General features: G+C 37.8%; 1 pseudogene across 1 annotated transcript in view; it reads left to right on the top strand.

Annotated features, from left to right (window-relative positions):
- Positions 1–13,705, top strand: part of LOC144647489 (vesicular glutamate transporter 3-like) — a 17,667-nt pseudogene extending 3,962 nt beyond the window's left edge. The window contains exons 2-11 of the transcript XR_013569600.1: positions 2,675–2,946; positions 3,683–3,719; positions 4,421–4,620; positions 5,030–5,117; positions 5,504–5,590; positions 5,980–6,110; positions 6,659–6,808; positions 7,537–7,685; positions 10,425–10,662; positions 13,535–13,705. The product of XR_013569600.1 is annotated as a vesicular glutamate transporter 3-like (transcript). The remainder of the gene's footprint in view (positions 1–2,674; positions 2,947–3,682; positions 3,720–4,420; positions 4,621–5,029; positions 5,118–5,503; positions 5,591–5,979; positions 6,111–6,658; positions 6,809–7,536; positions 7,686–10,424; positions 10,663–13,534) is intronic.
- The last annotated feature ends 1,345 nt before the right edge of the window (positions 13,706–15,050 follow it).

The raw sequence follows: 15,050 nt of genomic DNA on the forward strand, positions 1-15,050 counted from the left end.
GCACTCCGCTGTGCCTCGTGCTTCTCTATGCACTTCTCTTGTGTTCTTAAAAATTCCCGCGTGCTTATATAACTCAATAATGCACTCGGGCGCGTTTTTTATTTCTTTACTAGAATTCTTCGCAGAACTAACGCGTCTAAAGTGATAGCCAGTGGCATAGATACAGCGCCCACTAAAAACAAATGTCTAAAAGGTCAGCTACAGCCAAACTAGACAGCACAACGTTTGAATTCTTTTTCAATTCTCTTCTCGTCTTCAGTGCTATTATCACCAAGAGGTTTAATAGAATGGTGACAGGACAAGCAATGGTAGTGACGGCAAGAGTAATCTTAAGAGAAGTCGTGTGATTTAAGTCCCAGATGAATTGTGGCGACCTCGGGCAATAAAACACTGACCTGGTTTCGTTGTAAGAATCGGCGAGTGATTCTGTATTATTCACTGTCGTGATTGATGCACCAGGATGGTTGGAGAGAATGAGTTTCTTGTGTTGGTTTTGGCTTGGTTTTATGGTACTTCCTTCTTGTCAAAATTCTGTCTTGCAACTTGCTCGACAACGCAAATAACATTGCCTGTAATGGCATAACTTGTGATTTGATTCTCATGTCGATGTTTGCATTTTCTAAGACCATTGTTTTCACTCTGCTTTTGTGGAAAGAAATTTCCATGTTAAGTGGGTAATTCCTACGTAAGTGAATTCTGATTCAGGACAGTCTCGATCGGTTCAAGCTATTTTTCCAAAGAAATTTATCCACACTTGTTTCAATTCTTTGAGTACAAACCAAATCAATTAACTGTAGTATAAGGTGCCTTGTAGTACGGGGGAAATTGACAGCTAGGAAATAAGTCCAGCGAAATTAGTCGCGTCCCGCACACAAGGATGATTGCAGAGAATACCGGTTGGTTCCGTGGTACCGTCTTTTTTGCAAAACTCAGTGTTGATTCTTGCTCGGTCGAATATAAAATACTGTTCCTGACTCCGTTGTTTTTCAATCTTCATGTCAAGTTTTATTTTTTCTCTGCTTTTTTCGTTTTTCGGTAGTTTTGCTGACAATTGTTTTCGATGTTTTAACAGAGCTCGATAAATCTGGAGAAGAATTGTTTTTCTAAATCACTTAGCTTGACGTCAGACACTTTATTCAAGAAATATATCCTTGTGAGAGCAGGTTGCCTTAGAACTCCTCATCAGTTGTAAAGTTCTTGTGGGATTTAAGCTGAGTCTTTTTAAATACAGTCGAAGCTCTCATAAGCGGACACCCTCGGGACACGAAAAAAGTGTCCGCAACTGGAGCTGGCCGCTTACGAGAATGGTTCTTGTAAGCGGCCACTAGAGGTGTAGGGGATAGATGGCCGCTTACGGGAGCTTGCCCAGCTAACATAATGGTAATATGCATGTTGGTGATGTTTCGAAATGTAACCGGACGTGGATGACGACAAAACAAACACTAAAATATGGTACTGTAATCACAGTAAAATCATTGTGACGAAAGGCGATGTCAAGTTGATTGATTAATACAAGATACAGAGGTTTTTTATATGATTTTCTTTGCGGTGTCCGCTTACAGGAGCTTAAAAACAAAGAAAAAGTCTAAGTCGTAATCTCGGAAAGTGTCCGCGGCCGGTTACGGGAATGTCCGCTTACGAGAATGTAAAAATACAGAGTTTGTATGGGAGTAAAAACGGGGTTTCTAACAAGGTGGCCGTAAGTAGAGCTGTCCGCTTACGAGAGTGTCCGTTAAGAGAGCTTCGACTGTATGTCCATTTATAGAATAGAACGTTTATGAGATACATACTTTATGATTTGCATCACAAAATGTCCTCTCTGATAAATGTTTATCAAAACACATGAAAATGGCCAATAACCCAGTCTTTATTTTGTTCTTGGCATACGCTATACTAATTAGGGTCTTTTTTTTAGCGTTCTCTGCAGTGAATTAAACTGAGAGTTTTAATTATTCGCCTGGCTTAGTCTTTTACTGACTTTAATACGCGCACAATGGTTGCACCTGGATCAGTTAAGTTCCCTTAGTGAAATTCTGTGTTAGCAACATCTGAAGAAAAAGGTTAGTTTTAAGCATAATTCTCGGCTAATAAGGTTTATTCCGGGGAGGAGAGAGTTAAGAAAAAAACCGACAGCTCGAAGAATTCCAATTCTCTTTGCTATTAGCCTACTTTAAACATTTCCTTGCTGTTTGCCCCTTTTCGGTTTGTTTTTTCTTTGTCAATCGAGGTAATTCATTCATTCAACACAACGTAAAAATCTCCAAGAGGCTTTAAACATTAAGGCATATGTACGTGGATTCTTTTTTTTTTTTCAAAACAAACTGGAAAATCAATTTCCTCGACTCGCAATGATGATGTGACTAGAACTTGAAGCTTTTTCTTTTGTCTTTTTCCAGACACTTTTTTAGGTAAAATAAAAGACGTTTTCGCTTGATTTTTCTCATTTTATATCCAGAAAAATAGAAATCATCTAACTACTACTCCAATGACCAGAAAAAATAAAGGTTTTTTTTCCTCTTAGCTTTTCACGCGTATTTTTAGCCAAGATCCATTTTCATTTTTAATTACAAGTAACCTGTCTTTCTACTGAAACTTTATACCTTCACTTCCTTTCCTTTCAATTCCGTGAATTCATGTCAAGTCTTGAAAACTGAAGACTTTGTCTTCTTTTTAGCAAGCAGTTGTTAATCGGTACAAAGATCAACTGCAATGGAGTCCAAGAAAAGCCAACTTCACAGCTTTCTTGGAGAAAGTGACAGAAAAGTAACGCAATCGTGGAATCCGTGCTCTCGTAACGCAAGGTGTTGTCTTCCAGTGCGTTACATGATCGGTGTGTTTCTTATGTTGGGATTCGCCAATGTGTACGCGATGCGTGTTAATCTTAGCATGGGTCTAGCGGTGATGGTCGCTGATCTTACTGTCATGAGAGATGGCAAAGAAGTGCAGGTAAAGGAATGAGAACAAACACCCCTTCCTTCCCCCCTCCGAAACTTTATAGCCTATGAAAATGATCTGAAATAGTATGAACTAGGCGGTTTCATTAGTCGCTGAAATTCTTATATTTTGGTCCGTAGGACTGAGAGGGAGAACTCCCATATTAAAGAGACGGGCACGCGCTTGTCGGAAAATTTGTATTAAACTCTAAGGAAAACGAATCAGGGCGTGGCGCAAGCCTTATTTAACCCCTAGAAAATACCATTTTATAACAGACAGACGAATAGGAGCTATACTGAATTAAATAATGAAAAAAAATTTGCCATTGAATGCTTTTATCTGTAAAGAAAATTTTAAAGATTTCATACCGGATCTATCTAAACTACCAATGGCGTTCCATCCTGAACATCCTAAGTAAGAAAAAAAGAGCAATTTCTACTTCTAAACAAGAAGATGAGTATCCCGCTCCTTTCAGACTGAAGTCCCACCACCGGGGCTAACTTAGCTTAATGGTAACATTAATATTTTTCGTAATATCTTGGCCTTATGATTTAGAATTTCCTCGCGTTCGAGCGATTCTCCCACATGGAAAGCTTTGTCAGACCACAGACAACCCACAAGCCCATCACTCATAACACGTTCGTAGAATTAGAAAACTCACTTGCTGGGCTCTATTCTGGGGTACTATTTGTGGTTTTAGTTCGCCTTTTCTTTATTACACCCTTATACATTATTTCATCTGATTTAGGAACCTGCGGAATTCGCTTGGAGTACGACAACACAAGGTATGTCAGATTAAGTATTGTTTACAGGTCATACTGTTCCATTAGGTAGGTAACAGTCTGCGAGCCTAGTGGCTCATCAGGCCGGTGCTAGATTGCTACATTGTTTTAAAAAAGATCATTACTCTTTGCTACAATTTTCATCGATAAAGGTTATCACTAAGGCCATTTCTAGACTTTATAGAAACTATTTTCGAGATAATTTAGAACACGGTTTCCGACTGAAGCCACATGATTTCAGGTCATCACAGGTGCAAACTTTAGATATCTTTCTACCCATGTATTTCACTGTCACTTGCAGTCGAGTTCGAAAAATCTTTCGAGCAAAGCAGATAATGTTCAAGGCAGCATAAAGACAGTTTATACTTGGGAAAATGTTATTGATGTCAACGTCTGTGGAAATTAAAGCGCGTTTCGGCTTTGGTTTTGTATCTTCGGTGAGCGTGATAATTGGTTAAAAAAGTGTTGTAAAGTGAGCAAGCTGCAGTCTTATGCACCACCTATGATGGTAAAGAAGTGAGCTAGCCAATTAGATCTAGCAATTATGTTGTATCTTCCATCAATTAGGATGAAAACCAAACCAATCGTGACGGCTTAAAAAAACACGCACTTTTTTCACTTGGGCACTGGTTACATATTTTCACTTCAATTACAAGATGTGATTGCTATTACGAACCACTCTGTTGTTATCGCTCCATTTGCAGGTATCATTCTCAGTGCATTCTACTACGGATACATAGTGACGCCTTTACCTGGAGGACATTTGGCGAGAAAACTCGGCGGCGCCACGGTGATTGGTGCAGCTGTATGCGCCAATGGAGTCCTGACTCTTTTCACTCCCTTAGCTGCACGGATGCACGTGGGAATGTTTATTGCTTTGAGGATTGCCATAGGATTAGCTCAGGTGAGAACAGATTGCGATCGTGTTCCAAGGTTAATAATATAAACTTAATGACTGTTCCCAAGGGAAATGAGGGAGATTCTTGGGAAACAAAATTAACTGGTTTTAGGAGGGATCAGTCATTAAGTGTTTTGTTATATAGCACGACGAAGACTTATTAAAATGGCGCTCGTCGGTCAACTTTCGCGGGTAACAGTGCACTGTTACCCTCTGACGTCATAGATTTTGCAATGTTGCCCGCTCAGAGATTTTTGGCAGAAAACAGTTTTATTGTTAGTCATGTGACCTTAAATTAACCAACAGTAGCGGGCTGTTGGGGAAAATTTCTAGCTGTATAACAATAAGAAATGTATCAAGACATGTATTCTCTTGATAGCACAGGGATACACAACTGTTATAACGGTTTTTTTAGGGATTAGTTTTCTCAGCTGGACACGCATTGTGGAGTAAATGGGCGCCTCCTTTAGAGAGAAGCAAACTTGGAACGCTCAACTTCGCTGGTGAGTATTAACTAAAATCTGGTTCGGCTCATTTCAGTGTTTCAAACTGGTTCTCTTCCACTATTAAAATGTTTTTTTTTTACTATTTTGGGAAACTTTCAGGAACCTTTTTTCATCAGTCACAGATATTTTGAAGTGAAAACGTGTGTCTGGTCAATGTTCTAGGCGTTGCCATGGCAAACGATGTTTTGACATTTGGAGGGTTAACAACTTTTAGATATAAAGTTTCGTTCTGATAATATCGTTAAGCAAAATTACAGTATTTATTTAGTACAGTTTAGTTCCATTATTGTTTTAGAATAGTTTTGTATCGATTTATGCCAGTTTAGCTAGGGTATAGCTCAACAGTGCGATGATTATTTCGTTCTTCGACCTGTTTTCTGTAGGAGCTCATCTAGGAATCATTCTTATCATGTACCTATCTGGTAATCTTGCGTATCATCATGGTTGGCCTTCGATATTCTATGTTTCTGGTAAGTACTGTCAAGTGCTGACTATTTATTAGCTGGGTTTACCTCGGTGAAAAAAACTTGTCTTGTTTTCCTGCTGTGTTAAAATTTGTCTTGTTTTTCTGCTGCTTATCCGGGTCTACCCATTCGCAGACTACTCTACCCTCATTAAAATGTTTACAAGGTATTCCATATCTCAGACATTAATAATCAGAACTGAATACTTCGGGTTCCATTTTTTTCTGTTTCTTCGTTAAAAATTGAGAATCGGAGCCTCGTCAGGTGCTATTTTTTCATAAAATATAACGAATCGGAAATCTTCGGGATTTGCTAAAAGGCTGATTGTTTTCACGGCCGCACTGTAGCACGAAAGTGAAGTAAAAGTGAAAAATGTGATTGATTTCTCTCACCAGGTGTGAGCGGGGTCATCTGGTCCCTGATATGGCTTCTGGTGGTTAGAAATTCGCCTTCAGAACAACTGTGGATTTCAAAGGAAGAGGTGGAGCACATTGAACGTAGCTTAGCAGAAGATTTGCAGAGTAAGGTAAGAATGTTAACATGTTACCAAATGATTGTGCATGATATATAAACCAACAAAGAAACAATTACCGTATTTGTTCGATTAAGCGCCCAACCTCGAATAAGCGCCCACCCTGTAGGTAGGGAAAGCTAATAAGCGCCCAGCCCCGAATAAGCGCCCATACCCCTCCCCCCCCCCAACCCCCAGAGAGGAGTATTGATTATTTTTTTCCACTCAACGTTAGTGAATAAATACTTCTAAAAGACTTCCCCGAAGACCGAGTTTTAGTATTTGACAGACACTTTCAATGAACAAATTAAATTCTTCTTTGGTACATCTTCACGTTTTGTTATTATTTTTTGTTTTGTTGCAAAATAGTCTTACTACCTGAAAATGGTAAAAATTTAAAAAGCGTCCAGCCTCGAATAAGCACCCACTCTCAAAGTCCAAAAATTTAATAAGCGCCCAGGGCTTATTAAATACCCGACTGAGTGACTGATTGATTGCTTGTTTTCTTCCTTCGTTGGTTCAAAGTATTATCGATTCTGATGGTTTACTCATCTCATTTTCAGGATGTTCCAATTCCTTGGAAGTCAATCTTCAATTCTCTTCCAGTGTGGGCAATCACAGTGGCGCATTTTGCACATGGGTGGGGCTTATACACCATGATTGCAGAGCTTCCTATATTTTATATTGAAAGATTTGATTTGGGTCTCACTGAGGTAATATGAAACATCTTTCAGTGCAATTTTTTTCAATTCTTTAACATAGTAGTAAAGGTCAACTGTATCTGTTGACCTTTTAATCACATACAACATCGTGAAAGGAGAAACGTGGGTTATAAAAAGACCATGACCTATCGTTTGCTCATGAATTAACTGAAGTGTTCGTCTAGGTAAAATATAATCGGTATTTCGGCCCTCCGGATGGAGGCGCGATGGCCTAATGGTAAGTACGCTGGACTCCGGATCGAGCTGTCCGGGTTTGAGCCCTGGCCGGGGTCACTGTAATGTGACTCTCACCAGGTGTATAAATAAGTACCGCGGGCGAATTTAATGCTGGGGGTAACCCTGCGATGGACTTGCATCCCATCTAGGGGGGAGTAGAAATACTCCTAGCCGCTTCATGCTACGGAAACCGGGATAAGCTCCGGCGTGATGAGCCACCAGGCTGAACGCATTCTTTACCCTTAGGCCCTCCTAGGTACTACCTTATATACTCTATACGGGTATGTGCAGCTGGATGAGGTCCACCGAGTTATACTTCATCAATTAAAATGCTCACTCTCGCTCTGTTTACTTTGACAGTTGACTTGCAGTACGTCTAATTGTTAACTACAATGTATTATCTTGATATGTCAACAAATTCTCGCAACCTATTAACAGAAAAGAGAATTCACATCTCGATCGTGGTATTTAAGAGGTAAAGATGATTAATTTTTCTTTTACAGGCAACTCTTGCATCGACCGTACCTTTTGTGGTGACGTTCATAGTTGTATTGCTCAGTGGGCTGGTAGCGGACTGTCTTCGCGAGTATAATCTCTGTAATACAGGAACAGTCAGAAAGATCTTCACTGCACTTGGTAAAGTAAAGCTTCAGTAGGAAAATTTCACTGTAAGGGACTGTGCAATAATTATCGGGAGGGGGGGGGGGAATGAGCCTTGCAAGGAGAAATATTACTCTCAACAAAGGCAAATTAGCTCTGAACCCCCTTCAAATCTCCCAAAATTATGACGAACCCCCCCCCCCCCCCCCCCAAACTACCACCTAAAAAATATAGTACATAAGCCTGAATCCTTTACTTGCTTTGTACTGAAACACATTCGACATCAGTGTCTGGGACACAGAGTACCTCGTAACTGTGTTCGATAAAGTCGCCCATTTCTGAAGAGTCTGATTAATTGTGCATCGTCTTCTGAGTCGTCTGGATCTTCTGAGTCACTAGATTGTAGCTCAGAATCACTAGTTGTGTCATTGTCTTCGGGTTTCAGTTTTTGTTGAGCAGTCCGAACGTAAAGTAGAACACGAACTATTTGCGTTGCTTTCCCTCCACTGACTTGTAAATTGTGTTGCTTCAAGTACAATCTTAACTTGTGTGCCATCAGCGAGCTGACAGTCCTCATTGTTCCAGTCAATGTTTGGCAGAGTGTTTCTTTCAGAAGCTCTCTATTGTGCCTTCATAGCGAGAAATTCCTGATGTTCTACAAAGCCTTTACAGGCATTCTCGTCAACCATTAAATACTTTAGTACATTAAGTACTTTAGTCCGTTACCGTTTGAAGTTAGTTTTAAACTGAAGTTAGTTTTTACTTTAGTTTTTAAAAAAGTTAGTTTGTACTTTAGTTTTCAAAAAGTTAGTTTGTACTTTAGTTTTTAAAAAAGTTAGTTTGTACTTTAGTTTTTAAAAAAGTTAGTTTGTACTTTAGTTTTCAAAAAGTTAGTTTGTACTTTAGTTTTTAAAAAAGTTAGTTTGTACTTTAGTTTTTAAAAAAGTTAGTTTGTACTTTAGTTTTCAAAAAGTTAGTTTGTACTTTAGTTTTCAAAAAGTTAGTTTGTACTTTAGTTTTCAAAAAGTTAGTTTGTACTTTAGTTTTCAAAAAGTTAGTTTGTACTTTAGTTTTCAAAAAGTTAGTTTGTACTTTAGTTTTCAAAAAGTTAGTTTGTACTTTAGTTTTCAAAAAGTTAGTTTGTACTTTAGTTTTCAAAAAGTTAGTTTGTACTTTAGTTTTCAAAAAGTTAGTTTGTACTTTAGTTTTTAAAAAAGTTAGTTTGTACTTTAGTTTTTAAAAAAGTTAGTTTGTACTTTAGTTTTTAAAAAAGTTAGTTTTTACTTTAGTTTTTAAAAAAGTTAGTTTGTACTTTAGTTTTCAAAAAGTTAATTTGTACTTTAGTTTTTAAAAAAGTTAGTTTGTACTTTAGTTTTTAAAAAAGTTAGTTTGTACTTTAGTTTTCAAAAAGTTAGTTTGTACTTTAGTTTTTAAAAAAGTTAGTTTGTACTTTAGTTTTCAAAAAGTTCTTCTTCGCCAAGGACTATAGCATCCGTTTCGACTTTATTAGATACCTGAAATACATGAAATTTCTTTGGTATTTGAATCTTAAAGTCATTTTTTCAGTCCCCCCCTACTTTCCTAGAAATTTACGTGTTACCCCTCTCTCTAAGGCTGTGAGTTTACATTGTGTCCCCCCCCCTCTCGTTTTACTGCCCCCTTCCCGATAATTATTGCACAGTCCCTAAGGAAAGGCCTTTTAAAACCGATTCAAAGGCTATATGATTTAAAACTAAGGCGACATGTGACAAAACTAGTGGCATTGACTGCGTCGAGGTGCCTCCGACACCCTGAGCTTGCATGAAGGTTGTTAAATGCATCCAGCCAGAATTTTTGTTGTGAACCTTTGGTACCTTTTTTGACAAGAGCTCTCAAAACCTGTCTCAAAATTAGCGAGCCAAGCTTTGTTGAAAATCATGGGCTTTTTTCGTCCAGTGTTGTACGTAGCTATTCATGCATGCGCAGTCGGAGAAAGAAGTACCGTTTCTTGACAAATCCTCGTCATATTAATGTCCGAAGAGTTTTCTATTCAGCTGGGGGAATTAGAAAAAGTTGTCCTTACCCAAAGCGACAGTGTCACGGCCGTGTGAAGTCGATTTTATCACGTTTTGCTAAATACACGCTATAAAACTTAACAAAAAGCAAAGAAATTACTTCTGTGAATCTAAATGACAAAACCATAGCTTCACTACAAACAAATATCTTCCGGCCGTTATGATAATTAAAAGTTACAAACAAACAATAAACTTTGAGGTTTAACTGTTCAGCCTAAAAGTTTTTCAGAAAAACCCATATCGCAATCTGTTTTATTCTTCTATAATTTTTGTCCGTCCTTCTATTATTATTATTATTATTATTATTATTATTATTATTATTATTATTATTATTATTATTATTATTATTATTATTATTATTTATTATTATTATTATTATTATTATTATTTATTATTATTATTATTATTATTATTATTATTATTTTACTTTTCAATCAATTTGGTGGCCATTTTCTTATGTTTAAATTTGGCAAAAATCAGTGACACAGTTTCTTTAAGACTAGGGAACTCACTAGGAGTTCAACCCTGGTTCTGATTAGCAGTGATGATAATAAGGTTCCCCCCCGTCTGAATTTTATAAGGTTTCCTTTACATTTCGACACAAATCGTTCAACTGAAAAGGCATTCAATCCTCTCGATCCGAAGTCCAACACTTTAAAACGCTAACCGTTTAGCGCTCCGCGCCTCACAAGGATTTTAAACATAATATATTTTCTTCTGTTTCTCTTTTATCTCAGGCTATGTTTTCCGGCTGTCTTCTTCATAGCAGCAAGTTACTCATCCAATTCTAACACCGTTCAAGCGTTAATCACACTGGGAATGGGACTCAATGGATTAGCAATCTGTGGCTATTATGTCAATCATCTGGATATAGCTCCGCCCCTTGCTAGTGTCTTGCTTGGATTAACAGACACTGCAGCAACATTAGCGGGGATAGTCTCGCCTACTCTGACGGGAGTTATCGTTCAACATCATGTGAGTACTGTTAAGAAGACAAATAAAAACAAGTCCAAGGTGTCTTTTAAAATTTAACACGAAAACATCGAGGGTTGTCCTATACACACGACCCGTAATCCGGATCATCTGTACAGCGTTAGCGTGGACTGTGCAGGCGTATTTTGAACGAACGAGCGATCAATATTTCATCAAGTATTTTGAGGGCTGAGGCGAGTGAAAAAGCGGACAAGGGAGGGAGAGTCAAGCTGAAAAGGATTTGCTTTTCGGTTTAATAAATTAAAGTTACTCTAAATTAAAACACCCTTAGTGAGCTAAACACTCTTATATGCGATTGACTGACCCAAAAATACTCGACAGGTTTTCATGTTTGAGGCAACTTTTTCCCGTTCTAGCAAATTTTTGTTTTCTGAGAAGTTTGTAGACCAGTTTGAAGATTCTCCGATTGTTGATTGTTGATTGCTGTTCTTTTAACTCACATACAACAACAACAACAAGCTTTACTTGCATGACTACGTAGAAATTTGGTAGTATTGCGAAAGCTACTTGAATTTAATTACATATAATTTTATTAACTAGGATAATTAGTTAAGATGGAAATAACATAACAATAATAATAACAATAATCTAAGAAAGAATTACTAACAATAATTGTTCATTTAACTATTCGAAGTGGTGATCGTTGTAACGAGATTGTCTCTCAATTCAAAGCATGCTGAGATAAATGAGATCAGCTTAATGTTTACAAAGTAGTCAGTGGAATTCATAAGATGTGATAATAGGGTTTCACGTGGTAGTAATCGTAGTAATGGAAGTTTGGATTCTATTTTAGAGAAGAATATGTCTCGTATCTGAGTAAAAGCTGGGCAATCTAACAAAAAGTGAGTTTCATCTTCAATTTTGTTACAATTGCAGAAGTTGCATATTCTTTCATTGCGAGGTGTATTGTCGTATCTACCTGTTTCGATCCTAAGTTTGTGACAGCTTATTCTCAGTTTTACTAATGGTTTCTTTCTTGCTAAATCTAAGTAGGTAGAAGGGCTATAATTTGTTTTAATAGTGCTATAAAAATTAAGTTTTTGCGAGTTTTGTAAGGTCTGATTCCAATGTGAAATATACTTCTGTTTCATGATATTGATATACTGTTTAATTTTACTATTATTTAATGAACTATAGTTAAAGTCATTAAAATTGTAGTATTCGTTTATTTTCATGACTCTAGAGTAAAAACTATTTTTTCCGTTATCATAAAGATCAATCGATATTTTTAAGGCTTGTCTGACTATAGAGTTTTCATCCTTTTGGTGTAAGTAACTTAGATAACTTAGTATCTTCTTATTTATATCAATGATCAGAGGGAATTTACCAAGTTCGGCTCTGCATGCAATATTGGATGTCTTGTTATGTACTTCTAAGTATCGTTTACAAAACTGTAAGTGAGTTTTCTCAATCGGGGAAAGGTCCCACGATTTAAAGTCTGATTTCACAAAGGTACCCCAAACTTCACTGTTGTAGGTTAATATTGGTAAGATTTTTGAGTCGAATATTTTGCATGCTATTGAAGGTTTAAGTTTATTGAAATCTGTGTGCCGTCTTAGACTAAAAAAAGCATGAAGAGCTTTTTGTCGTAGATGTTCAAGTGAGAGTGTAAAATTTCCTGAAGAAGAGATGCGAGTCCCTAAATAGGTATAGTCTTAAACAATGTCTATTTTTTCACTGCCCACATGAAAAGCATAATCAGATCGTTTTTCACGTCGTTGAAAAATCATTTTTTTTGTTTTCTTAGGGTTTATGCTTAGCATCCAGGAGCTGCAATATGAAGATAACTTGTTAAGACAATTTTGTAATCCTAGTTTTGATCGAGATAAAATAATTAAGTCGTCTGCATAGAAAAGGGAGTTGAGTTTGGTGCCATTTGGTAGTATAAACGGATCAGATAGAACATTGTTAAAGGAAAAAGCTAAATCGTTAACGTATAGGTTGAAGAGCAAAGGACTTAAAATACAGCCTTGGCGTACACCTCTTCCATATCGAAAAGGGCGCGTTCTATTATTTCCAATTTTTATAGAGGAGGTAGAGTTCGAGTATAAACTTTTAATTAAATTATAGAAATTTCCTCGGACATTTATCTGTAACAGTTTGTATAAAAGTCCATCGTGCCATACCGAATCAAATGCTTTTCTAAAGTCGACAAAACATGCATATACTTTGGTTTGATGACAATTGACATACTTATCTATTATTGTTCTTAGTGTAAAGACGTGATCCGCTGTTCGGTTATTTGCTAAAAACCCAATTTGAGATTTATGAAGTATTTCAAGGGACTGGACGTGTTCAAGAAGTCTTTGGTTGAGAATTGAGACGGAATATCTTAACAGACCAATTTTACGCTGCGCTCGCGATATTCTCGGCACCAAAACGTGGGGTGGGGGGGGGGTACAGCCCCCCTGCCCCCTCTGCTCCACCGCCTATGCGGAATCTGATATTCTCTATTTTCCAATTGCCCATAATACACTTTGTTTTCAAATTCTCTTGGGAGGACTGCATATTTCCAAAACAATAGTTTATGCAAAATTTGGGGGGCAAACAAAGTGCATTATGGGCAATTGGAAAATAGAGAATACAGTGGAACCTCGATTTAACGAACCTCTATATAACGAAGTTCTCGATATAACGAACGATATTTTTCGTCACAGTAATAGCAAAATATATGGAAAAGAACATCGATATAACGAAACCTCGATATAGCGAACACATTTTGCCAGTCCCTTGGCCCTTCGTTATATCGAGGTTCCACTGTATTAACTTTTTACGCAGGGGAGAGGGAAGATGGGGTTGTGGTGGGTTGGAGGTTGACTTTGCATTAAAGCATAGCTTCTTTCTTTCTCAACAGAATGCTTAGGAATGGAGGCTAGTTTTTTACATAATGGGAGCGATCTATCTCCTGGGTGGAACATTTTATGTGATTTTTGCTTCTGGTGAAAAACAACCCTGGGCCAACGGAAACCAATATGACAAAGTGCCTTCAAATGAATTGTTACCTGATGAAAACCGCAAACAATGAGTTTAAGTTATAAAGAGATGTGAATAAAATTATATATAGGTAAAAAGATTTGTGTCGAATGCAATAAATGGGCTTTCGATCTAGAGTCCAGACTTAAAAAGTGCTCGCAAACGAGTGGCCTATCACAGGGACACGTCGCAGTAACCTGTAGCAGGGACAAAATCACAACATTTGCACACACAATAAAATATAGCAAGGGACAGGAACGTCATCCCCTCGAAACGTCTCATGCAGTACGGCCAGTTCCCCTTGATCGCACTACGCGTTTTTTTGTCACGCGTTTTGCCCTTCCTGTTTGCGTTTCGAGCTCTTTCCTCGCGTTTCGAGCTCTCTCCTCTCGTTTTACACACTCTTTCCGCGCAAGTACTAAGTACACCCGGACTGTTGTAAAAGTATAAGAAAAGTTTGGAGTTCGAAGCTCAGTAATTTGAAGAAGATTTATGTTTTATAAACTTGTATGAACTAAAAGGTAAAGATACCCAGCAGAAGATTTTGTTGATCAAATATGATGGGACGCCAGGAATTGCACTTCCTAGTTTTCCACACAAATGTCTCAAACTTTTCTCGGGGACTGCGGCCCTGTTTTACAGAGATGTGTACAAAAAAAAAAACCTCAATTGCGGCTTTCCTTGGGAGACTATATCCTTCAAATCTGATCAGTAAATCCTGGAGTTTTTAATTCATACGTATTTCGAAATTAGAATTTTCCGTGAATTGTTAGACATCAGATTTCCCACTTTTCCCATACATTTACTGTCATTTTTACCGTGTTTGCCCCCTCCTCCCCCCCCCCCCCCCCAACAAAGATGGAGTCACAAACCGTGAAAAGGTCTGAAAAGGTCTGTTCATGGATTCAGTACATTATTATCATTATGGCGAATCTCTAAGATTAACATAATTATCCCATCTTGGGCAAACTCACAGACCATGACAATCGAAAAGTGATCGGTCAGTGATCATGAACTGCACGCGAAGAATTCAAGGTGACGACTGAAGGTTCGATACTCGATAGACTGCCTTAGAATGGAGGATTGTCTTTTTCATAAACGGAGGGATTTATCTTCTCAGCTCTATATTCTATGTTATGTTTGGCTCAGGAGAAAAACAGTCTTGGGCTACAACCGACGGGATATGACAAGTTAGCTGAGGAGGACTCAGATTTTTAACTATCGACGTAATTATCATTTTATGAACCACGTTGATAAAAATTTGTCATGTTCGATAGATGAACACAACAAGTTATTCACCTGGATACTGGAAGCAATGTAAAGCACCGGACGATTGCCGGACATTCGGGAAGAAGTTTTTTCAAATGCGACAACAATGAACTGTAAAAGCTCACCAA

The sequence above is a fragment of the Oculina patagonica genome, chromosome 1 (assembly GCF_052425735.1).
Source record: "Oculina patagonica isolate OP01 chromosome 1, crgOcupat, whole genome shotgun sequence".
In the NCBI taxonomy this organism is placed as follows: Eukaryota; Metazoa; Cnidaria; class Anthozoa; order Scleractinia; family Oculinidae; genus Oculina; species Oculina patagonica.